Source organism: Lichenostomus cassidix, unplaced genomic scaffold (assembly GCF_008360975.1).
Source record: "Lichenostomus cassidix isolate B80296 unplaced genomic scaffold, HeHo_3.0 HiC_scaffold_637, whole genome shotgun sequence".
Classification (NCBI taxonomy): Eukaryota; Metazoa; Chordata; class Aves; order Passeriformes; family Meliphagidae; genus Lichenostomus; species Lichenostomus cassidix.
This window is the reverse complement of record NW_028147788.1, coordinates 1-24,283: the sequence shown is the minus strand read 5'-3', so window position 1 is coordinate 24,283 and position 24,283 is coordinate 1. Positions and strand designations below refer to the sequence as shown.

Below are 24,283 nucleotides of genomic sequence, written 5' to 3'. Positions count from 1 at the left end.
ATATTCTGTGGGAAACTGTGCCTATGCATGAAAGAGAGAAAGAAGCAGCAGTTTCCTGAATGAAGTCACAGAAGACAATTCCCAGTGCCTACTTCTAGCTGAGTGTGCACATTTACTATGATGTAACAGAGCAATTGTAATTCCCAGGACCCTGCTTTGCAAATGAAGAAATGTCCCAAAAGCTCGAAATCCAGGTTTTAAATTTTGATCAGGCGCTTAAAGTACTCACCCGTAGCGCGGGGTCCCGATTTGTTCCGTACAAAAGATGGCGGCGGCCGGAAAAGCACAGGCGCGCCCATTAATATGGCGGCGCCCGTTTCGCACATGCGCGGTGCACTGGACTACCAAAATGGCGGCCGCGAAGTCCTGACCCCGAAAACGGCGATTCGGCTGCTTGGCGGGCTTCCCCGGCGCTGCGGACAGGTGCGGAGTGGTCTTTGGGGCGGGTGTGCGCGCTGCGGTTCGGCGGGGCCGCCATTTTGTCCCGAAAGCGATCGGCAAATTCCGGTTTTTTCCCACCGCTCGCGCGGTTGCCGCCGCCCGTGGGCGACGCGGACAGTATAGAGGACGCCCCTGCAGCTGTTTGCTGAGTGCATAAATGTCCCAAAAGCGCGAAATACGAGTTTTTAATTTCGATCAGGCGCATAAAGTAGTCACCTATAGCGCGGGGTCCTGATTTGTTCCGTACAAAAGATGGCGGCGGCCGGAAAAGCACAGGCGCGTCCATTAATATGGCGGCGCCCCTATTTCGCACATGCGCAGTGCACTGGACTACAAAAATGGCGTCGGCATCGTTCGCACATGCGCAGTGCAGTGAACTACCAAAATGGCGTCGGCATCATTCGCACATGCGCAGTGCAGTGAACTACCAAAATGGCGTCGGCATCATTCGCACATGCGCAGTGCAGTGAACTACCAAAATGGCGTCGGCATCATTGGCACATGCGCAGTGCAGTGAACTACCAAAATGGCGTCGGCATCATTCGCACATGCGCAGTGCAGTAAACTAACAAAATGGCGTCGGCATCGTTCGCACATGCGCAGTGCAGTAAACTACCAAAATGGCGTCGGCATCGTTCGCACATGCGCAGTGTAGTGAACTACCAAAATGGCGTCGGCATCATTTGCACATGCGCGGTGCAGTAGAGTGCCAAAATGGCGTCGGCATCGTTCGCACATGCGCAGTGCATTGGACTACCAAAATGGCGTCGGCATCGTTCGCACATGCGCAGTGTTGCCGAGTTCAAAAAGGGCGGCCGCGGGGTCTTCTCTGAGGCAATATGCGTCTACTGTGCCGCCTGAACAAAATGCGGAGTCCGAGGGTGCCACCGCAGCATTTTCCGGGCTTTGCGGGCTTCTGCTGAAGCGTGCGGTGCTGTGGACGGCGCGTGGGGCTGGCGGGATCCGCGTGTGCCGGGGCGGGCACCGGCGCGGTCGACTATATGGCCCCCCCCCCGCCTCTTCCGGTTCCTCAAAAGAGGCCCTCGGCACGCAGCGTATGGCGGCGGCGGCGGCGGCGGCGACACAGGTCGGAGCGGGGGCGGGGGGGGGCTGACCCGGCGGCCCCCAGCCCGGGGAGGGAGAGCGGCGCCGCCGGCTCGGGGCCCCGCGGGACACCACTCCCCACGGACCGCTCCGAAAATGGGGTGCCGTCCAGCATGATAATCCTTTATCCCCTATCGTTGGCTTATATGCAAAAAAAAAAAAAAAAAGTGTAAAAATGTGTAGTCCTATCTCTTTAACTGCACCCAGCCGCAGAAAAAACCGCGAGTTGTTTTGAAAACATTTTCTCGAAGCCTTGCTCCGGGGGAGGATTCGTCGCCCGGCAGAAATTGCGTGCTGGACAAAGGTCAGGGTGAGCTCTATTCCCGTTTTTTCCATTCTTCTTCTTTTTCCTCGTTTGGACCCCTTCTCTTCGATCTGCTTTACCACCCGGAGACCCAAAAAAGCCAAAACACAGCAGAGCTCTCCAGAAAGCTCCACCCGGCCCCGGGTGGGGGGCGAAAAAGAGAAAAACTGCGTCTGAAAAAAAGACTTTTTAATCAAGTTAAATAACTGCCTTTCACCTTGTTTTTTCCCCTTCCCCTGTGCCTTATAAGGCACTCTGCGTAATTTTATTAAATAAATAATTTTTTCTTCACTTCCGTCTAAAAAATTCTGTTAAAAGTAAAAAAAAAAGTGTCAAAACCCTTCACTCTCAAAAAAAAGAAAATCTTATCATTAACCCGCGACATATTTGGCGCCCAACTTACGGGGCCTTAATTACTTGTTCTACACCTTTTATAAAATTAAAAAAAGTAAAAAAGAACCCCTAATAATTACATTCTAGTTTTAAACGCTTGATATTAAATTACAACCATCAATAATCACTATGCTGTTTGATAAAAAATTATTTAATATAATACTGTTTAGCACATAAATTTATTTCCCTACCAACAAGTAAAAACAATCCTGTCCCTAATGTATAATTTCCACCAATCAGAGACACAACTCCAACTTGTTATAGTAATGTGTGTAATACTAACAATCTGTAAAAAAATATGAAAAACAGTTAAAGATGTACATGCTCTGTTAATTTCCTCCTCTAGTTTTAGTAACCTGTTTTAGAGTTTTATTAATAATATTACCCAACCTGTTAAAAAAGTAGAGTGAAACTTCCTAACTCCTCACCCATCTCTTTCCCTTTAAATCTAGTATATCAACTTTTAAAAATATTCAATTTTTCCTAAATGTTAAAAAAACCATTAACTTAATTATACAAATACTTTACCTAAAAATTTCCATGTATATAATATTCAATTTTACCAAAATAAAAACTAAAAAAAAAAAAACTAAACAAAACCAAACACCTAATCCAAATATAAAAAAAATTAAATAATATAAAATATAAAAAAACATAAATAAAACTTTAAAAAAATTCTCTAATCCAATAAACTAAAAATTTCCCCCTAAACAAATCCCAAAACCAACTAAAGTAAAAAAAATCTAAAAAAAAAATACAAAAACAACTACAATACAATATATTAAACCCTAACATATACTTATCATACACTATCAAATATTATAAAACAAAAAATAAAAAACCTAAACCAATAACAATTACTCCTATTACAAAAAACAAAAAAACCCAATTTAAAACTAATCACCCAAATAACAATAGGGAGGGACCCTCAAAACCAACAACTAAATCAAAAATCATTATTAAATCCATAAATATAAAAAACCTTCACAACCTAAAAAAAATTATATCCAACAAAATAATAAATCTATAATTAATTAATTAATCCATCTTTAAAATACTACAAACAATATTACACTTCTAAATCCTACTAAAACAAAACATTTAAAAACTATATCACGTAACCCAAATATCAACCAAACTATACAAAATAAACCTAACTACAACAACCTCTAAAAACGAACTATCAAAACTACAAAAAAAAAATACCTACATCCCAACAATCTCTATTCACAACAAACTCAATAAAAAACTATAAAACAAAAAATTCAACGCTTAAAAAAATAACAATAATAAAAATTATCTTCTCAAAAAACATAACAAACCCAAATCCAATTATAAACCCAAATAAAATAAAATATACACCTATAATATAACAAAAACTCCTAAAACTTAAACCATCAAAATATACTTCTACTTTAACCATTATAAAACAAAATAACAAACATAAAACTATACATAATATAACAAAAAAACTCCAAACATATACAAATATCATACATAACCCAATAAATACAAAAATCTCAACTATAAAAACAAATCTACAAAAACTAAAAAATAAAATAAAATAAATCATAAAAAACTCAATAAAAAAATTTAAAACAACCTTCTCCAAATCTCAACAATACAAACCAAAAATTCTACTACCCCACGCAAACACTCCTCAGCTATAAAAACTAAATATATCCCTCAACATAAATTATAATATTTCCTATATAACAATAAAAAAAACATAAACAAATAAAATAAACAACCCACTGCTATCCTAACACAACAAATACGTAAATTAAAAAAAAAAAAAAACTCAAAAAAAAAACTCCACCAAAAAAAAAATAACTCAATATATCTAATTCCCTTAAAAAAACCTCTAACACAAATACCCACCATAATTAAAAAAACCCTACCTCTAACCAAATAAAAACCAAAAAAACCCAAATTTTTTAAACAGTATAAATTCAATAACCTAACACATCAAAACCACAAAAATACAAAACTTTAATTAACACTAATACACAATACACAATAATACCATCACAACATATAAAAACAAAACCTATTTCTATTTCCAACATTACAAAAAAATCACAAAACTTAACCCTCATAAAAACTAAAATAAACCTAACTAAAAAAAAATAAAAAAACCATTCCATTATAACTAACCCAAAAACTCCATATATTTTAAATATAAACTTCCGCCAAAATAAATATTTCAAAAACCCAAAAAAACTCAAATAAACATTTAAAATAACTACTGTAAAAACAAAAAACATAAAACAATTAAACACCTTACCTAAACTATCAAAAAACCCATCTACAATAAAACTCCTAAAAAAAAAAACAACAAATACCAATTACACCTCAATTATACACCGCCAACAATACCAAACAACTCGTAATACCGTAATTCCCATTCACAAACTAATCCATAAACTAAAAAACCAAAAAATAATCAACAAAACCCATTCTTCCTTTAACAACCCCATCTAACCTATACAAAAATCTAAAAAAAAAAAAAAATTAACTATAAACTATCATACCTTAAATAAAATAACTCCACCTCTAAATACTACTATACCAAACATACTAAAACTCCAATATAAACTAAAATCCAAAGCAACAAAATAATATACTACTATTAACATTACAAATACATTTTTCTCCATTCCTCTAACAACAAAATACAAACCTCAATTTACTTTCACCTAAAAAAAACATACAATACACCTAAAACAAATTACCCCAAAAATAAAAACACAATCCCACCATTTATCATAAACTAATCCAAACTACATTAAAAAAAAAAATAAAACTCCAAAACATTTACAATACATTAATAACATCATTATATAAAAAAACACAAAAAAAAAAAAAAATCCAAATTCTCCTAAAAACCAATTTCACTATAAAAAAAACAAAATCAAAAAACCTACCAAAAAAATCCAATTCCTAAAAATAAAATAACAAAATAAACAACATCAAATTCCTACTAAAATTATCAATAAAATCATCACAATATCCCCCCAACCAACAAAAAAACCCCACAAACTTTCCTAAAAACTATAAACTTTTAAAAAATACACATCCCTGAGTACAGCCAAATTATAAATCCTCTCTACCTAATTACCCATAAAAAAAATAATTTCCACTAAAACCCTAAACAACAAACCTTCACTCAAATCAAACAAAAAATTACTCATACAATAACCCTTAACCCAATCAAAACAAAACCAAAAGTAAAAAATGTACTTTACTCTACAACTAAAAACCATAACCTATCCTAAAACCTTTAACAAAAATACCTAATAAAACCCAAAACCAACCACTAAAATTTTAAAACCAAAATTACAAAAAATCTAAAACCAACTACACCCCAACAAAAAAAAAAATCCTAACAACATATAAAAAAATCCAAACTACCTCAAAAATAATTAACACAAAAACACAACTCCTCCTAACACCTCAACTACCAATACTAAAATAAATATTTAAAACAAAAATTCCCTCTACTCATCATACCACCAATAGCACATAAAGCAAATAAATTACCCTTATCACACAGCGCACCCGTATAAAAAAATCTAAATCACCCTAAAATTTTAAAAATAATTACAAATTAACATAAAAATAAAAATTTTAATCTAACTAAAAAAAAAAACTAAAACAAATAACCCATGCAAAAAAAAACCCCACCATACAACCAACTACCAACAAATGAAACACAGTACACTCTTTTCACTAATAATTCCTATCATCTTATAAAAACAAAACAAAAATAAAAAACAACTGTATAAAACCCCACACAACAAATTACAAAAACTAAAAAAAAAAAAGTAAATCAAGCCAATTCACTAAACTCAGAACCATTCAATTAACCCTAAACATTACTAAAAAAAATAACCAAAACTCTACCTTTATACTAATTCATAAATAATAACCAATACTCTATAAAATTAACTAAAAAAATAAAAAAAACCTAATTAACAACATAAAAAAACCAATTTAAACAACTAAAAAATAAAAAAACATCGCTAACCAAACAAAAAAACTACCTATAAAAATCCACCATATAAACACCCATATCCCCAAAAATCAAACTAATAAAAAACACCAAAACAATAAACAAATAAATCAAACTACAAAAATAAAAATATCCCAAATAAACTTAAATTAACAACATAAAAAAAATTTATTCCTAACTCAATAAACCCATAATACCTCAAACCATCAAAACAAAAATACCACCTATAAATAAACACAAAACCAAAAAATAAATCTAACCATAAACTACATCTCTCAAATTATCCATAACTATAAAACATATACTACCATCAAACAAACCAAACAAATAAAACCCCTATAATATAATAAAAAAGAATCAAAATATAAATATAAAAAAACCTAACTAATTAATTACATCACACTACCTCAAACCCACCATAACAAACACTATATACTCACAATAATAAAAACCACCACTAAATAACTAAAAACCTACCCTATACCTCATACCACTACTCATAACACCATCCTAGGCCTTAAAAACCAAATCCTATAAAAACATAATACCCCTAAAAAAATTAAATCAAATAACAAAACTCATTTTAAAAATAACCTCATAAACAACTAAACTAAAAACCATAACATTAAATAAATATACCACATTCCCTATCATACACCAACCACTAACAAAATAATACAATATAATAAACTATTAAAAACCACCCTAAAAACATTAAATAAAAAAACTTATAAAAATTAAAAACAACATTTAACAAAAACCACCTAATTAATCAATACCCGAGGCTCCATCAACCAAACAAATCCTACCCAATCTAAACTTCTACATACAATAAATAAAAATAAAATCCCAACAATACATACCAAAAACTTGTTAAAAAAACTATCTAAATTAATTCTACCTCACATAAAAACAAACCCATCCATAAAATTATCTTTACCCAAAAACCAAAATATACTTAATAAATAATACAAAAAAATAAAAAACACAATATATCCCTCAAAAAAATTTAATTTTAAATAAAAACCACATATAAAATTAAAATAACAACATACCACCATTCACCATTCATAACATTATTTATACATAATTTTATATATATATGTGTATATATATATATATTTAAAATTAAAAAATATTAAAATAAACCTTAAACCAACACTATAAAATAAAAAAATAAAATATCTCAAATTAATAATATAATAATCCTTTATCCCCTATCATTGACTTATATACCCCAAAAAAAAAGATATAAAAATATATAATCCTATCTCTTTAACTACACCCAGCCACAAAAAAAACCACAAGTTATTTTAAAAACATTTTCTCCAAACCTTACTCCAAAAAAAAATTCATCACCCAGCAAAAACTACATACTAAACAAAAATCAAAATAAACTCTATTCCCATTTTTTCCATTCTTCTTCTTTTTCCTCATTTAAACCCCTTCTCTTCAATCTACTTTACCACCCAAACACCCAAAAAACCCAAAAAACAACAAAACTCTCCAAAAAAACTCCACCTGGCCCCGGGTGGGGAACAAAAAAAAAAAAAAAAAACTATGTCTAAAAAAACCACTTTTTAATCAAATTAAATAACTACCTTTCACCTTATTTTTTTCCCTTCCCCTGTGCCTTATAAAACACTCTGCGTAATTTTATTAAATAAATAATTTTTTCTTCACTTCCATCTAAAAAATTCTATTAAAAATAAAAAAAAAAATATCAAAACCCTTCACTCTCAAAAAAAAAAAAAGTTGTATCATTAACCCAAAACACATTTATTGCCTGACCCCTCCCTACCCTTTTTTTCTTGTTGCAGGACACTACATTAATACCTGCAAAAAGAAAAAAAATGTACAAAGCCTTCCACATTGGGTAAATTCATATCATTTCTTTCTCTTCTTTAGCAAGTCAAACCACCTGCTTCTACAGCACTTCTGAACTCCATTCTGACTCTTGGCAAGAAATTCTTACAGGCCTGACATTGTGGCTACAGCTCTGTGATGATCCACATGAAAGGTGGGTGCTTTCTTCAATTATCCTTTCTTCAATGCAACACTTCCTTTTTACTATCTATCTAGGTCATCTCCTTCATTTTCATAACTATATTCGGAAGGCACTGTGTACTGGGCATTGGCTATAAATGTCCACCCAGAAAGGTAGACAACAGCTTTGCTGCAAGGCAGATGATCTTTTCAATATTCCTGCAAGAGCTGGCTTGCCTGCATTTGGTAATTACGGAACATGCTTCAGCTACTCCAGCAACAACACGTGAACAATTACTTCTTACTGATAGTGAGGCTCAAAAACGACACTTCTGAAGCAACAATGCACTGCAGGCACCTGGACACATGTCCTTCCCTAAGGAAAAAAAACTCAAAGTTCTTTCCCTCTTCCCTGGCTTGCTGGTACCAAGCACAGAAAACTGCACCTGAGGGAAGCTTGGAAGCCTGTATCCTCTGACATTTTGCACTTGGTTAGAGCTTTTTATTCATACCTCTGCATACTTCTGAAAATTACAGTTCCTCTTTTACAACATAGCCAATGTCCACACTTACCTAGAAAGAGGCACTGGGATTTGTTTTCTGTAAATTCATTCAGGAAACTCCTTGTTCTTTCTCTCTCTCATTCATGGCCATAGTTTCCCAAAGAATATTTAGCAGGGCCTTTTTGCTTTGATACCCTCTATTTCATTTCCATTTCATTCTCTAAATTCTTTACATCCTGAAACTTTTTCTAGTACGTGGAAGAGCACAATCATAAATGGACAACAGAAAAATTGTAGAACTTCCCTAGCTCAAGATGTTGTTTTTCACTCTTTATCTATTTGCTCTTCCCATCTCATAGCTGCTCTTTTCCATGCACCTTTAAGGGCCTGCAATTCTCACTGCTGCAGAAGGACTTGTGAACTGCTGCTTCCCTACCTTGCTCATCAGAGCACGGAATCCAGTCGGAAGGTGCCGGTCCATCGGTGCACAAACCACCAGGTATGGCTAGAAAGAGTAGAAAAAATTCATGAAATACTTTCCCTTGGAGAACAGTTCCCATGCTTTGCAAATCTGGGTTCATACATAGAAATATTGGCACATCAAGTCTGTATCAATTTCAATACAGAACAGCATCGCTTTAAACTCTTGAAAACTTCAGGGTTTGGATGATGTTGCTACCACTTCCTACATTACAAATGTGGCTATGCTGACCTCAAAACTGGTACACATGTCTCCAAATATTTTATCTAATACTGGACAGTACATAAGGTGCTTAGCCTTATACCTGCACATGCTTATTACCTGTGTGTGAACTGCATACCACGTGCATAGCCTGCAGAAATACACTTCAGGATTAATTCTGATTCGTAAGGCTCCGTTACATGAGCCTTACAGAACTGCACCTCATCAATTATCCATGTACAGAAATTTGGCTTTCAAATGGCCTAAGAGAAAAAAAAATAGTTTTGCTAACTCTTTCAATGCCATGTTAAAGGAATAACATATCTCATGTTGCTGAGGAAACAATAACTGCAATAACCATCCTCCCCTGTTCCCTGTATGACACACTGAAATATGGTTCAGAAGGTTTACTTCAACCACAGTAGGAAATGCCACACAGCTCACATGGTGGCCGATTCTCAGCCTCTGTTCCACTCACTGTACCATTCGGCCAGATCAGAGAGAAGCAAGTAAAAAAAAAAGTAAAAAAAGTTTAAAAAATATTATCCCAAAGGGAACATTTGCAGGTGGTGGTTGTACAATTGTTCCATCTGAACATGTGGGCAGCCCAGGCCACGCTTCTGATAGAACTGTTTGGTGTGGATGAACTCATGTCACTGTGACCAAAACATATGAGCAATACTTTGCTTCCCTTTATGCAATTAACACCTCTCTGGTCACCACAGTTCTGGTATTAGGTTAGCCTGAGATGCTGCAGTCTGACAGGGATCCTTCTCAAAACCTAGGGAGAAAACTCAGGTTTATATGTCAGCACCTTCACTGTTGACTTCTTTAGAATTCAGTGGCAAGACGTCCTTCATCTATTTTTCTTATTTGCCACGTAAGCCACACAAGATACTTATTCTTTGAAATAGGACTCTGACATCTCTTCCCTGAAAAGGTTTTCATCATTGCTCATAAGTGTGATCTCCCTCCCTCTTCCTGCTGATCAAACCTGGCTCAAACCACTGCCTCTTTTCAACAGCTAGCACACACTGGGCACAACACACCCAGGAGTCCAAGGCCAGCCTCAGGCCGACCTCCTAGCAGCTTCTGTCTGGCACAAATCCTGACATTTGCACAGCTTTACAATACAAAATCCCACATTTCCCCATGGGAACCTGGGGGCAACAATGGCTCTTTTCCATGGGAATGGCACATCACCACTCTCGTGTAAGATAGGCAGTTTGGAGGAATCCAAGTGCACACAGAGCTCTGCTTCTTTACACCTTTCATCTGACAGGATTCCTGCAGCATGCACACTTTTCAGGTACAATACCACATTTGGAACCTGGCTGCAAACGGTGCCTCTTTTACACACGTAACAAACTTTTCCACCCTTCTGACCTGCACACCGTGGCAAATGCCTCCTCACATCGTAAAAACCATCTGACAACACTTCATAACGAGCCTCAAGATACACTATATCGCCTCTGTGTTACCTCACTCCACTCAGTCAGGTTTTCTGGGAAAAAAAAGGACTGTTTGAACCTTTTACAAACCTGCTGTGGGACTAAGAACACCAAGCTATACTGATAGCAATCATAACAATCCATTCTTTACATTCATTTCAATTATTCACTACCCACAACAACACCTGTAACTCCTGCTTCAGGACACCACATCTATAGAAATACTGCACTACTGATATTAAAGGAAGCGAGGACAATAACCACATCAAATCTCTTCTTCCCCCACAGCAATGACCGTGGCCACATCTCCTTTGCTCTACCTCGAGGACACGCTCTGGGGAGTACCTGACAGCATAAGAGCTCTCAAGAATCTTCACCCCTGTCAAGACAGCCACTTGACCCCAATGAATGCAGCATCTCCTGCAAGGACTGATGCTGCCACCACTGCAGCTTCTCTGCTTCCACACAGGGAACCCGGCAGAGCACAGCCACAACACCCTCTGCACGCTGCAGCTGGCCACAGCAGGGCAGGGTGGAGAGGGAGGCAGCAGCACTTTGGGGAGGCGGCAAAGAAAAGCCAGGAAGAACGACCTCTGAGCCAGGACGAGGCCAAGGCCCGTGGTGGCAATGACAGCAGCAGTGGAACTCCCCAGCAGCAGTGGAACTCCCCAGGTAACCGGTGGCAGCAGATGCACCCACGATAATCAAAGCGCTCTGGCTAACTGACCTGGCGCCGGGTCACCCACGACCGTACCTCCAAACTGACCCACTGTCACCACACCCTGCTGTCTAACTGCCCCAGCACCAGATCACCCACGGCCATACCTCCAAACTGACCGACTGTCACCACACCCTGCTGTGTTTGGCAGCCTGGTGCTTTTTTCCGTATCTAGAATGTGAAATTTCCAGACAAGGAGGTTGCTTTTTCAAAATTCTACATGTGAGGACGCTCCAGTGCTTTTCCTCAACATGAAAATTATGGCTTTTGGATTTTCTTTATGCCCCTGACAATCTGCACACTTTTGGATTCTGGCTGCATCGGTCTGTGCGCTCTATGAAAAACATTCTACTGTTTGGACCTTCTGAGAAACGGAAATCTTCCACTATTTATGAAGCGATACAACGAAACCTTTTCTCAAAACTGTTTTCTTATTCCCACCCCCTAAACTTTTATATACTTACACTCATCTATTTACATTATATCTATTTGCACTTATTATAGAGAAAATACTTACAAATCCATTGACACTTACGGAACCTCTCCTAAGACACAAGCCACATATTTACAATGTTCAACTTGTATATTTTGACAATTCAATATTACGTCAGACTTCTACACTCTAACCTTACACATCTACTCATATCAAACCTCTCTTTACATTAATATCTAATATCTGATTAGACTTTGTACAGAACAGCTAATAGATCTATTTATTCTTTTTTTACATTTTGTCCTATATATCATCCTGCCTTATAAGTTAAGCTCTTTAATTGGTTCATTTATATACACAACACTTGTGTTTGCACTTTAAAATCTTCTATCTGCTTTGGCCTTGCATGGACAAGCTTATGCAGGACACACATTACTCTTTCTCTCTCTGCCTCATCTGCATGGTGCCCCAAGGAAGATTTTACAATAACATTTTCCTTTCCTTACCTACACTTTAGCTCCATTTCATACCCTCCGTTATTCAAATCCTAATACTTTTCTTACTGCCTACAAGATCACTGTCATAAAGGAACAGCAGAAAAATGACAACACCTCCCTAGCTCAACATTTCTTTTTCCTCTTTTCCTAATTGCTCTTCCCATTTCACATGTTGCCTTTTTAATGCATGTTTAAAGGACTGCAATTACCACTGCTCCAGAAGAATTTGGGAAGTGCTGCTTCTCCCTCTGGCTCACCGTGGAACAAAATCCAGACGCGAGATGCCGCTCTGTAGCTGTAGAAAACCTCCGGGTATTCATACAAACAATACACTAAATAAATGAAATTCTATGCCTTCAAAGAAATTCCCCATGTCTGTAAAATCTAACAAAATACATTAAAAAACTCTCCTGATCAAGTATGTATCCATTTCAATGCTGAACAGACACACTTTGAACTTTTAAAAACTTCTGGCTTTGGTGCTACCCCTTCTTACATTACAAAAATTGCAAATTCTGACCTCAAATCTGGGTTCTGGGGGATCACAGGCAACTATACCACGGCTGTCACCAGCCCAGATCCTACCTAGGCCCGTATGGGATATAGGTTCACCTTGGGGTTAGACACAGCTGCCCTGGCAAAAATTCCTCCTGCAGGCACAAGATTACATGGCAGATGTTCTTAGGCACACTCTGAAAGCGGTGGGTTTGGATGGGACTCTGGGATGCAGGGTGCTGCATCACCCACTGCCCTCAATACCTCTCACTCATCCTTCCTTTCAGCTAACGGGCCACGGCCCCCCACCCGCTCCACAGCCCCCTACAGCCCTGTGGTGCCAAGTGCTGCCCTGGACAACACGACACCTGTCAGCTCTGGAGCCCAAATCCTGGTTTTGTAAGCCTGTGGTGGGACTCAGCAATAGGGACTGGGGGCTGCACCTCTCCTGGGGTGACCTTCGGCTCCACTAACCTTGTGTGCTAACAATTCACATGGTAGCCAGGACTCTGCCCGTGGCCCACGGGTTCACCCCCCATCCCGGTTAGGGCTCACTGCTCCATACCCCACCTATCCTGGACATGCTCTCACTCCCCCAGCAGAGGCACTACCCTGGGGCTCTGCACCCTGTACACATTTACCTGTATCTCTCTGACATCCCCTCCTATGCCACCGCCAGCAACCCACCTTGGGACCGGGCTCTGTCTCCCACACCCTTCTCCCTTCTGCTGCTCCCCATGCCTCTCCCACAAATGTTTACTAATGCATTCTATTGCTGATCAAACAGAGAAATAATTAACACATTCACACTTTTCATTGGGAGTTTATTTATTAAAGGAATCATGGGGAGTAATAAGCTAAAATAAATTGCATCAGCCTGCGCTTACCACGCAGCTTTTCCTTGCTTCATAAGGTGACGCTGAACTCTCTCAGCAGGACTAAAAAATCCAGCTCTCCAGTTTAATAAAAGCCACCTTAGACCCACTGGGCCCAAAACCGTAACAAATGGCACACTTCTTTTAGAGAGCTCTGCAACTACTCACGTTGGATACTGCTTTGGGGACTGCAACAATGACAGTCTTGCCATCCTGGCAAGCTCTGGCTCTGAACAGCCTGCTGCTGGCAGCTCCTGCAGCCAAAATTTATCCAGGCCGGTGATGATTGGCATCTTCAGCACCACCTTCGTGCCACCCTAGGCAGCTGAACCGGGACACCCAGGACATTCCAGGCAGAGGTCCCTGCAGAACCATACAAATCATTCAGTGCTTTGCAAAGCAAAGCTCAGAGGGATACAAGGCATTTTTCAGGAAAACCAACCAAAAACCCAGAAATTTTAGTGACCGAAGAACACACTTTTTGGAATGCAACTGCAGCCCGGCTCGTACCGAACGCTACACCTATCCACACTTTTAAGGGTGTGGAAAATGCCTTCAAAAACAGCTTATCCCATGACCACCTCCCACTGACAGGATCCTTGGGGCAACTCTTATATTTTTGCATGTTCAACTGACAATAGGAAAACAGGACAGGTGTTTGGGATTTCTCTGAGCACAGTCTAGCAGCTCACAATACCCTTTGGGCTTTTACTTTGGTATTTTTATAACCTGGGGTTTTAATTATTTTCTGACCTGTGCTTGTCATGGGCCTGCAGCATCCTAGTCCAGCCTCTTGGCTTCATTTGCCTTCTTCCACTGCATTTATCCTAGCATGGAAACTGCTAAAAAGCACAAAACAATGACACACGCTTCACACTTCAAACGCAAATAAATTACAATTACGAAAAATCTCGCTGCCACTTTTCTAAACTATTCATCACAGACCTTAGAAAAAGCAAAGGTGATCTGTCCCTGACAGGACCCCGCTGGGACACTGTGGTGGTTTTGATTGGCCCAAAACATCAGCGAAGTGTTTTTAACATCTAAGAGAAATTTGAGCCCCTCAGAAGCTGTTCTAGTAGGCCTAGGGAGGTGTCTGAGGGGTGGGGTGTAGCACAAAAATGGCTCCTGTGTGTCCTGAGTGCAAGTTCTGGAAGTTTTTACATCAAGTCCAGCAGAGCCAATCTCTGATGGCTCTGAAAGTAATAGACATGCTGCCGGCCAAGTTTGGGCCAATTAAAGGTGCTAGTTACGCCTCTGTGAAAACATATTTAAAAAAAAGTCAAAACAAAGCAGGCGCGCACTTCTTTCACTTTGTAGTTGGAGGAGGAGGAGGTGCAGGTGAAAATATGTGAGGGAGAACAGCATAGAAAGTGCCAAAGTCAGTGAAGAAGCGGGGAGAAAGAAGTGCTCCAGTGCTTCCAGCACCAGAGCTGAAACTTTCTGCTAGCCGTAATAGAAACTATGGGGGAGTCAGAAATTCCTCCTGCAACCCATGAAATCTGTAAAGATGCAAAAATACACCCACAGCTCTCTCCAGAGGAGGAGGTAGATGCCTAAAAAAGACTGTAAACCAGTGGGAGTCTCATCTAAGAGTTAAAACTGCAAAAGGCCTTAACTGAGAGAGATAAGCCTTGCTCCTGGCATAGAAGCAGCCTAACCTCAGCTCGGGAGAGTCTGCACAGCACCTTATAGACAAAAAACTCATGTTACAACAAAAATTCGGGCGGGATGTTGCTCATGAGATTGGACCCACACCAAAGAAGTTCCTAGAGGACTGTCTCTCGTGAGAAGGACCCCTGGCTAAGTAGAAAACCTCTTTTCCTGATTAAACTAACCAGAAGACCCCTCAACCTGCCCCCTGTCTGTGTTGCTAGTTTGCAAAGAGAGAAAAAAGGGGGGGGGGTGAGTGCAGAGACTGCTTCTTAAGAGGGTAGGGGTGAGAGCAGAAAACTGTCTGAAGAGAGAGAAAAACAAGCAGAGATAAAGAGTATTTATAGTAGAAAAATTGTAGTAATGAGTAAATTTGAAAATCTGCTCTGTAAACTGAAAAGAGACCCCACACCCTGCCCCCCCCCCCACCTGGCTCGTGGATTGTAGAGGAGGAAAGGGGGTGAATACTGTAAGTTCGTAAGAGGGAGGGAGGGGTGTGAACAAAATAATGTATAAAAATATATTTTTACCTTACATCTATCCTCCAATTCTGTTAAGTAATTAAACACTTTTTGCAACTTTAAGCTTAAAGCCTGTTTACCCTTTTTCGTGCGTCCTCCTGGCAAGGGTCCTGTCTCAAACCCACAACAGACACCCGAGCAGGCTCAGCGGGGCGCGGGAAGGCAGGCGGCTTTGGGGACGATTCACAGACACGCTGCCGCTGCCTGCAGGGACACAACCCGCACCGGCAGCTGCGGCTCCGCTCCCGCCCGCCCCCGCGGCCGCAGTGCCTCCCCCGGCGCCTCCCCCGGCGCCTCCCCCGGCGCCTCCCCCGGCGCCTCCCCCGGCGCCTCCCCCGGCGCCTCCCCCGGCGCCTCCCCCGGCGCCTCCCCCGGCGCCTCCCCCGGCGCCTCCCCCGGCGCCTCCCCCGGCGCCTCCCCCCGCGCCTCCCCCGGCGCCTCCCCCGGCGCCTCCCCCGGCGCCTCCCCCGGCGCCTCCCCCGGCGCCTCCCCCGGCGCCTCCCCCGGCGCCTCCCCCGGCGCCTCCCCCGGCGCCTCCCCCGGCGCCTCCCCCGGCGCCTCCCCCGGCGCCTCCCCCGGCGCCTCCCCCGGCGCCCCCTCTTTGCCGGGGCGGTACCCGAATGCGGACGGGAGGGAGAGCCAGGGGCGGGGCTGTGCGGATTCAACAGTCACAGCACAAAGGGGCTGCTCGGAAGGGTGGCTGTGAGATTTGCGGGGTTCCAGGGCTCTGTGCTTGTGAGGCGCGGGCAGGGGAGCGCGGAATGCAGCGTGGGAGGAGCTCGGGAACAACGCGAGGGCGGTGGGCGAGTCAGGGGCGAGAGCGGCTGGGGACCGCCTTTGGAATTCCCTGTGTATCGTTCCTCGCCTTTTTGGCTAAGATCAAGTGTAGTATCTATTCTTATCAGTTCAATATCTGATACGGCCTCGATGGGAGGACTTTATATTACAGGATTTTTGGGCTCGGGAGTTGGATCCGGAGCTTGCTCCCTCCGCTCCGCGCGTGGTTCGGGTATTGCGGTGCCTCCGGGAACGGTGCACCCCGCCGGGGACCTCTGGTCGGTTAAAAACACATTTAAATCCAAGTGAACGTGATTATCCATACTTAAAGGTAAACAGCAGCTCTCCCGACCCCTGTGAAGCTACAAAGCTCGAGCGGCTGTGATTCTCTCCTCCCTGCCCCTCGCAGGGTGCTGTGCTTTTGCGTGCTATTTGGGTTAAACTCGGGGATCTCGCCGCTTTCTGAGGGGGTTTCCGATTTATATCAGGGTAATAGAGGATATTAATGTTGTTTAAATGAATCTCGGAGGGGATTTGGGGCAGTTTTATGAAATAAACACGTGAAGGAGGCGAGGAGCGGGGCGGGGAGCCGCACGGCTTTTTTTTTGCAGCTCTTCGATCGCCGATGTTTCTACGATGCAAATAAAGATCTCGATTCTTTTTAAAAACACGGATTTTGTTTATTTGTGAGGTAAAATAGGTGCAAAACCTCATCGGAGCCGCTTCGGCAGCGGCCGGGAGGTCCTGGGGGTGACCTAGGAGATCCCGGGAGTCCCCAAAGCCGGAAAATTCCCTGAAGCCCCCCCTCCCCCGACCCTCCCCGGTTTCCTCAGCAATTCTGGGGGCGATGTGACAATTTTGAGGGATTTTCGGGGGTTCCCCGTGTCCTCCCCGGGATTTCCCCCCTCCCCTGCTCTTACCGCAGCCCCGAGGGTCCCTCTGCCGCCCCCGAAAAGCCCCAGAAAGGGGCGAGGAATCCCCCGACCCCCGCTGTCCCGAACCCGCCCGGCAGAGCGGGCCGGACCCGAGCCGCGCCTCGTAAGGGAAATGCAAATGAGGAGGCTATGGGCGGGGTTTGCGGCGGCTGGGGGAGGAGGGCGTGGTTATGCAAATTAGCATGACCTCATGACCGAAGTGCATCCTGGGAGAAATGGGCGGGGTTATGCAAATCGGCATGACCTCATGCCCGAAGTGCCTCCTGGGAGAAATGGGCGGGGTTATGCAAATCGGCATGACCTCATGCCCGAAGTGCCTCCTGGGAGAAATGGGCGGGGTTATGCAAATCGGCATGACCTCATGCCCGAGGTGCATCCTGGGAGAAATGGGCGGGGTTATGCAAATAGGCATGAGCTCATGCCCGAGGTGCATCCTGGGAGAAATGGGCGGGGTTATGCAAATAGGCATGACCTCATGCCCGAGGTGCATCCTGGGAGAAATGGGCGGGGTTATGCAAATCGGCATGACCTCATGCCCGAAGTGCATCCTGGGAGAAATGGGCGGGGCTATGCAAATTTAAGAACTCGCTCAGCAAACGGCACCACGGGAAATTGAGGCGCGGTCACGAATTTTTGGGGATTTGAGGCTCAGCGCCGCAGCAGCGCGGCGGAAAGGGGGGCAGGCGAGCGGGAATTGGCGCGGGAAGAGCTGGGAAAGAGCTGGAGGGCGGAGAAATGGTCGCCGTGAGTTGTGCATGAGGCGAGCGGGGTGCGGGCGGGAGCGCGGGAGCAGACTGGCATCGCTTCTCGGCCTTTTGGTTACGATGGAGTGGAGTATTTGTTCTTATCAGTTTAATAGCTGATATGGTGTCGATGTGAGGACTTTGTATTAAGCGGGATTATGGGCTCGGGAGTTAGATCTGGAGCTTGTGTTTTCCGCTCCGCGCATCGTCCCGGTATTGCATTGCCTTTGGGACCGATGCACCCCCGGCGGGGACCTTGGCTCGGTTAAAAACAGATTAAAATCAGAAATAGTGGGAATTGCCGAAGCTGTCCCGCACTATCGCCCACCCTTTTCTGCTGTAATAGCGCTTCTCCGCCTCCCGAGCGGCTGCCAGGCTCGGGCGGCGCTGATTCTCTCCCCTCTCCCCTCGCAGGTGCCGCGAGACGGCGGCGCCTCCCGCGCGCACTCTTTTGGGTTAAACTCCGTGATTTCGCCGCTTTCCGGGTCAGTTTAAACTTTTTCTCAGGGAAATAAAGGATAATACTGTTGTTTAAATGAATCGGGGAGGGGATTTGGGCAGTTTTACCAAATAAATCCGTGAGGGAGGTGAGGAGCGGGCGGGGAGCCGCGCGGGTCTCTTTTTTGCAGCTCTTCGATCGCGGATGTTGCTACGATGCAAATAAAGATCTCGATTCTTTTTGAAAACACGGATTTTGTTTATTTGTGAGGTAAAATAGGTGCAAAACCTCATCGGAGCCGCTTCGGCAGCGGCCGGGAGGTCCTGCGGGTGACATAGGAGATCCCGGAAATCCCCAAAGCCGGAAAATTCCCTGAAGCCCCCCCCGACCCTCCCCGGTTTCCTCAGCAATTCTGGGGGCGATGTGACAATTTTGGGGGATTTTCGGGGGTTCCCCGTGTCCTCCCCGGGATTTCCCCCCTCCCCTGCTCTTACCGCAGCCCCGAGGGTCCCTCTGCCGCCCCCGAAAAGCCCCAGAAAGGGGCGAAGGATCCCCCGACCCCCGCTGTCCCGAACCCGCCCGGCAAAGAGGGCGGGCCGGGCCCGAGCCGCGCCTCCTGAGGGAAATGCAAATGAGGAGGCTGTCGGCGGGGTTTGCGGCGGGGTGGGGGGGAAGGAGGGGGGGGGAGGCCGGGGGGATGTTTATGCAAATTATAATTACCTTATGCCCGAACGGCATCATGGGTCAAATAGGTGAGGTTATGCTATATAGCTTCCCTCATGTGCGAAAGGCATCATGGGGGAAAAGGCGGGGTTATGCTAATTTGGATTACATCATGCCCGAGGTGCATCCCGGGAGAAATGGGCGGGGTTATGCATATCGCCATTACCTCATGCGCGAACGGCATCTTGGGAGAAAGGGGCGGGGTTATGCTAATTTAGATTACCTCATGCGCAAACGGCATCTTGGGAGAAATGGGCGGGGTTATGCTAATTTAGATTACCTCATGCGCGAACGGCATCTTGGGAGAAAGGGGCGGGGTTATGCTAATTTAAAGTACCTCATGAGCGAATGGCATCTTGGGAGAAAGGGGCGGGGTTATGCTAATTTGGATTACCTCATGCTCGAACGGCATCTTGGGAGAAAGGGGCGGGGTTATGCTAATATAGATTACCTCATGCGCGAATGGCATCTTGGGAGAAAGGGGCGGGGTTATGCTAATTTAGATTACCTCATGCGCGAACGGCATCTTGGGAGAAAGGGGCGGGGTTATGCTAATTTAGATTGCCTCGTGCGCGAACGGCATCTTGGGGAAAATGGGCGGGGTTATGCAAACTAGCCGAAACGCGGCGCGAGTTGCAGTCTCGGTAAAGGGGCGGGGTCATGCAAATTAAAGCACAATCCCGCATGAATGGCGTCTGGGGAAAAGAGGTCCGGCCATGCAAATTAGATCACTGCGCGCAGCGATCGGCGGCATCATGGCGGATGAAGATCGGTGAGGCAAACTCGAGTCCTTAGCGGCGCGAATAGCATCTTGAGAGCTTTATTGGGGGATTTGCAGAGTTTAGGCCTCGGTGCGCGGGGGGCGCGGGGGGAAATGGGGTTTCAAGCCCTTCCTGAGTCCCCGAAAAAAGACCTTTTTTCCATTTTTCCCCACACAAATCCCCGCAGCTCCTCTCAGCCCCGGCTCGGCAAATCCAACCGCATGGTCCGAGCGGCCAAAAGCCCGAGCGCGGCACCTTCGCCGTGCCTCTGCCGGCCTGTCCGGCCCCGCTGGCCGCGCCGAGAATCCATGAAAAATCTCCTGCAGCTCCCGAGCCTTTCCGCCTCTCCCGGAGCTCACAGCGCCTCACGAGCTTCCCGCACGGCCGGCCGGAGCGGCGGGGTGATGCATATTAGAGACCCAGAGCACCGCCGTGATTTCGGGTCAGTGCTTCAGAAACATGTGCTGACAGTGCGGGAACACAGCGGGAAAGAGTCTCTAAATTGCTGGAAAGGAGGTGCGGGGCGGCGCGGGGGAGACAGCGAGGTGTGTGTTTGTCGAGCGGGGTGCCGCCGGGAGTGGGGGAAGGAGATTGTCATCGCCGCTCGGCCGTTTGGCTAAGATCGAGTGTAGTGTTTATAGTTATTTATTCGGTTTTGGGTACGTCCTTGGTGAGAGGACTTTATGTTAAGCGGGTATTTGAGCTCGGGAGTTGGGTCCAAAGCTTGCTCCCTCGGCTCCGCACATCGTCCCGGTATTGCGGTGCCTCCGGCAGCGGTGCATCCCCACCGGGGACCTTTCGACTGCCAAACGCAGACTAAATGCATTCGGAAACACTAAACGTCACAAGTCTGTGGGTATTCCTCCCGCGAGTTCCTGGCAGGGGCTCGCTGTCATCCCGGAGCTCGCTCTCACGCCCGGTGCATCTTCCCGGCAATGCGGTGCCTCCGGGAACGGCGCACCCCGCACGGGGACATTACGGTAGTGAAAAAGCACAAGGAGAGAGCGGTTGCTTAACTGCTATGTATATTTGTCGCAATATCGGACGTTATTATGTGACAAAAGGTTTGTGGCGCTTCCGAAGGTGCCGCGAAGGCAGCGCTGTAGGTTGTGGATCCCGTCCGTCCTTCTGCCTCAGCGCCCGCAACATCTCGTGCCTTAGCCCCGCCTCTCCCAGGGGTTCTGTTATAGGGCGCTAATAACGGGGAGATTAATAAGTAGGTTACAGTGAAAAGGGACAGCGCAAGTCTGCTTCTGCAGGTGCTACCGGAAATACCCGAATGGTGGAGAGAGCGAGAGTAAGTATGTCAATTCTTAACGTATCTTTCTATTCTTTAGCAAGTCAAACCACCTGCTTCCACAGCACTTCTGAGCTTCATTCTCGCTGTTTACAGAAAACTCTTACAGGCCTGTCTGTGACTGACGTGATGGCTGCAGCGCCACGATGGTCCGTATCAACAGTGGCTGCTTCTTTCAATTCTCTTTTTTCTGGTATACTTTCTTCTTACTAGATACTTAAGTCATCTCCTTCACTTGGGTAGCAGCATTCGTAAGGCACTGGGTACTATACTGTGGCTTGGGAATAAATGGCCAGCCATAAAGGTAGTAAACAGCTTTGCTGCAAGACAGAAAATGTTTGCAACATCTAACAAAAAGGTGGTTTTAGCCTGTGATTTTGTAATTATGGAACATGTTTCAGCTACTTCACATACAACATGTGAAAAATTATTTATTGCTGAAACTCAAAAAGACCACTACTTCTGCTGCGACAAACTGCGGCCACCTGGATATGTGTCCTTCCCTAAAAAACAAGAAATGGACAACAGAAAAATTGCAGGAGTTCCTTACCTCACGATGGTTTTTTTTTTCTCTTTTTCTTCCTGCTCTTACCTTCTCATATCTCTTCGTTTTAATGCACATTGGAAGGACTGCAATTATCAGTATGGGGGAACGAATCCTGAAGTGCTGCTTCTCCCTCTTGCTTGTCGTGTCACAGAATGCACCCGGAAAATACCATTCTATACCGTACAAAGTTCCAGGTATGGATACAAATAATAGAAAAACTTCATGAATTACTTTCCCCTACATAAGATTGCCCATGCTTGTAAAATCTGTAGGAATACATAGAAAAAATTGCAGATAAGGTCTGTATCAATTTAAATCCAGAACACCATCATTTTAAATTCTTTAAAAAATACAGGTTTGGATGATGGTGCTACCACTTCTTACATTACAAACTTTGGCAATACCGATCTCAAAACTGCTACACGTTTCTCCAAATATTTTTATAAATACTGGACAGTAAATAAGGTGTTAAGCTTTATACCTGAACTTAGTTATTACCTGTGTGTAGACTGCGTAACGCACACGTGGCCTGCTGAAAAACGCTTCAGCGTTAAACCCGATTCGTGCGGCTACATTCTGAGAGCTGCCGTGAAGTGCACCTCCTAGAAGAGGCATGTACAGAAATTTAGCTTTTGCGTGGCCTGCAAGAAAGAAGTGAAACCTTACTGGTTCTTTCAATGTCATCTGAAAGAAAGCACATCTGTCATTTTAAATACCGAAGGGTAACTGTCTTGACCTTCCTCCCCTGCACCCTCAGTGAGGCACTGCATGAGGCTTCGTAGGGTTTATGTCAGCCTTGGCACAAAATGCTGCATGGCTCATATGGTGGGTAACTTACCGTGTGTGTTCCACGTGCTATTCCGCTTAGCCGAGTCACACAAAAGCGAGGAAGAGGCTCTAAGGGGTTCTTGGGAGGTACTGGTTGTGTAATTGTTCATTCTGAATGGGTCAGCAGCCCACAGCATTATGGCCTGTGAGCAGAGATGACAGCATGTAGGCAAAGGCCTCCCATTCCCCCCTGAGCGGGGGGACACTGGGTACAAACCTGCTTCCTGCAAGCGTATCCTCTCAGCCTGCTGCATGCTGAGGCTTGGACAACTTGGAGGGCAGCTGCAGGCTTCGGCTTCTGTGCATACACACCTCTCCCAGAAGGTGAGAGGACTTAATAATAACTTTGCCTGGATGTAATCAGCTGGCTGAAGGTCACTGCAAAGTATCTGTCTTGAGGGAAATTTGTGGATGGAGTGAGATATGAACGTTTGGGTGAGAAAGAATGAGGAGTGTGTGATGACCATCCCTGGAATGGAATTGGAACTCTGCAGAGAATGGAGTGCATGCACTGTTAGGCAGCCTTTGCTGTAGGCAAGTGTGAAGAAGCCCAGGAGATGGGAGCAATAAGGAAAGATTCCAAAGCGGTGAGAATGAGTAGAACATGTTAGAGTTGGTGGTTCCACTGGAGCAATGACATGTGCATGGGGTCAGGGATGGTGCACCTGTGTGAGAAATGGTATAATACTGTGAAAGTGTCATGGGCAGGCATTGCTGAGCAGGCCTGAAGCCCTCCCCTGTGTCAGGACTTAAGCAGGCAGCTGGTGGGTAGGAAGCCAAGGAAAAGACGGCGTGAGGCAGTTGGACTTGCACATGTGCGGAGCTGTTCAGAAATGACTGACGTGTGTTGTGTTCTCTTACAGATGGTGGTGTTTCGCTGCTGCTGGAGTTGCCGGTCCCCGCGAGGATATTGCGGTCATGTGGCATGCGTAGAGAAGAGAAAGATGGCATCTGTTCCGTTCCAAAAGATGTTGGAAACAAAATGACATGAAAGGCTACTGAAGGAAAATTGTTGTGACTGAGTGCTACTGTTGGAAAATGTATCAGGTTAAAAATGTTGTGTAACTGTAGTCAAAGGTTTTGTTTGGGTTTCCCCCGGGAAAAGGAATTTTAGGTTTCTTGCAGAGCAATGTTGTGCCAGATGAGGTCTGGTGAAGTCAGC

The 24,283-nt window shown here is 44.1% G+C and overlaps 2 long non-coding RNA genes and 3 other non-coding genes across 6 annotated transcripts; 4 read left to right on the top strand and 1 right to left on the bottom strand.

Annotated features, from left to right (window-relative positions):
- The first annotated feature begins 315 nt into the window (after nucleotides 1–315).
- LOC146420866 (uncharacterized) lies at nucleotides 316–12,184 on the top strand. Of its 2 annotated transcripts, none has more exons than XR_014848910.1 (3): nucleotides 316–423; nucleotides 8,166–8,277; nucleotides 11,168–12,184. It is a non-coding gene; the product is annotated as an uncharacterized LOC146420866 (long non-coding RNA). The 2 variants fall into 2 exon arrangements; XR_014848909.1 differs by lacking the exon at nucleotides 316–423 and adding an exon at nucleotides 1,493–1,528.
- A 1,665-nt stretch (nucleotides 12,185–13,849) lies between these two features.
- On the bottom strand, nucleotides 13,850–17,856 carry LOC146420864 (uncharacterized). Its single transcript, XR_014848908.1, has 3 exons — nucleotides 17,769–17,856; nucleotides 14,651–14,739; nucleotides 13,850–14,260 (listed from the first exon to the last, which is right to left on the bottom strand). It is a non-coding gene; the product is annotated as an uncharacterized LOC146420864 (long non-coding RNA).
- Nucleotides 16,925–17,114, top strand: LOC146420865 (U2 spliceosomal RNA). The gene has a single exon (XR_014848911.1). It is a non-coding gene; the product is annotated as a U2 spliceosomal RNA (small nuclear RNA).
- A 726-nt stretch (nucleotides 17,857–18,582) lies between the features above and the next one.
- Nucleotides 18,583–18,773, top strand: LOC146420863 (U2 spliceosomal RNA). The gene has a single exon (XR_014848912.1). It is a non-coding gene; the product is annotated as a U2 spliceosomal RNA (small nuclear RNA).
- Nucleotides 18,774–21,045: 2,272 nt separating this feature from the next.
- Nucleotides 21,046–21,236, top strand: LOC146420862 (U2 spliceosomal RNA). The gene has a single exon (XR_014848913.1). It is a non-coding gene; the product is annotated as a U2 spliceosomal RNA (small nuclear RNA).
- Nucleotides 21,237–24,283: the final 3,047 nt, after the last annotated feature.